Source organism: Limulus polyphemus, unplaced genomic scaffold, assembly GCF_000517525.1.
Source record: "Limulus polyphemus unplaced genomic scaffold, Limulus_polyphemus-2.1.2 Scaffold479, whole genome shotgun sequence".
NCBI lineage: Eukaryota > Metazoa > Arthropoda > Merostomata > Xiphosura > Limulidae > Limulus > Limulus polyphemus.
In genome coordinates, this window is record NW_013666089.1 from 220,477 (window position 1) to 222,146 (window position 1,670).

At 38.7% G+C, this 1,670-nt stretch overlaps 1 protein-coding gene across 5 annotated transcripts in view; it reads left to right on the top strand.

Annotated features, from left to right (window-relative positions):
• LOC106458517 (nuclear factor 1 C-type-like) overlaps positions 1 to 1,670 on the top strand; it is an 87,195-nt gene that overhangs the window by 42,614 nt on the left and 42,911 nt on the right. The window contains exon 1 of one of the 5 annotated variants that reach the window (XM_022384753.1): positions 1,281 to 1,603. The exons of the other annotated variants lie outside the window; for them this stretch is intronic. The gene's annotated coding sequence lies outside the window, so the exon portion shown is untranslated. Of the gene's footprint in view, positions 1 to 1,280; positions 1,604 to 1,670 lie in introns of those variants that run through there. 5 annotated transcript variants of the gene reach the window in all.

A 1,670-nucleotide genomic window follows, 5' to 3' on the forward strand; every position in this document is an offset into this window, starting at 1 on the left:
TGTGTTGTTTGGACGACAGGTACTATTTGCAACAGTGTAATGTGTTGTTTGGACGACAGGTACTATTTGCAACAGTGTAATGTGTTGTTTGGACGACAGGTACTATTTGCAACAATGTGATATGTTGTTTGGACGATAGTTACTATTTGCAACAGTGTAATGTGTTGTTTGGACGACAGGCACTATTTGTAACAGCGTGATGTGTTGTTTGAACGACAGGCACTATTTGTAACAGCGTGATGTGTTGTTTGGACGACAGGCACTATTTGCAACAGCGTGATGTGTTGTTTGGACGACAGGCACTATTTGCAACAGTGTGATGTGTTGTTTGGACGACAGGCACTATTTGCAACAGTGTGATGTGTTGCTTGAACGACAGGCACTATTTGCAACAGTGTGATGTGTTGCTTGAACGACAGGCACTATTTTTAACAGTGTGATGTGTTGCTTGAACGACAGGTACTATTTGCAACAGTGTGATGTGTTGTTTGGACGACAGGCACTATTTGTAACAGCGTGATGTGTTGTTTGGACGACAGGCACTATTTTTAACAGTATGATGTGTTGTTTGGACGACAGGTACTATTTGCAACAGTGTGATGTGTTGCTTGAACGACAGGTACTATTTGCAACAGTGTGATGTGTTGCTTGGCCAAGTTATTATTCACACATAAGTTAGCCAAAATATATATTTCTTCACGAAAACAAGAACAAATATCTCAATTTACCTTCCCATCCTGTTGTCCATGTAAACAGAAACAAATTAATATACATTACAAAGGTTGGCTAATAAGTACATTTTATAGAAAAGAACTTGGATTTGTTATCTTTAAACTGTAAATACAACGATAGTTTGATTTTTCAGTCTGTTTTGATTCATTTCTTTCTATTCGCCACGTAAACAGATGGTAAACACCGCCCATAAACCTTACTTGTACAAACGCCCTGACCTTGAGTTGTATGTTATCAGCTATCCAGACTCCTAAGCGTTTTGCACTTAAATTTTCGAATTAAGCTTCTGTGACACATAGTGCACGAGACATTAACAGTAGGTGTAAAACGTTAAATGTTCTGCATGTTGTATTAGCTCATACGTGGAGATTTAGGCGAGCACACTTTTTGAACACGTTTTATTATAACTAACAAGCGTAAGAACTGTTAAATTTTAATCGGAGCTAGAAAAAAATCTCCGATGACAAATTTTGCTTGTACACGCTATTCACGTGAGATAGTAGCCTGGGTGGGGTTGTGTGTATATAGCCCTACAAGTGACTTTTTTCCCCCCAGTTCTTCATAGTCTTCGTGGAATTTTAAAAACAGGAAACGTTTTGCTCAATAGCTGGTTAGAAAAAAGCAGCAGCGTATTGTCTACAAGTGTATTGTAAAATAATAGCAAGTAAACTTTCAGCCATGATGTGAGTGCGAAAAACTATTCCGCATTCGTATGTTATAGCTTTAGTATATTGTAGAAACTACCACAGATCGGGAGCCTGCATCGCAAAGTGTTGGGGACACGGATATTGATGGCGTCATTCTAACCACAAGAAAAGAACGCCAGCTTACGTCACAGAAGTTATCTGGCAAATACATTGTCTGACCATCTGTACGTATATTGTATATACGTGTGTGTGTGTGACATTGTCTGACCATCTGTACGTATATTGTATATA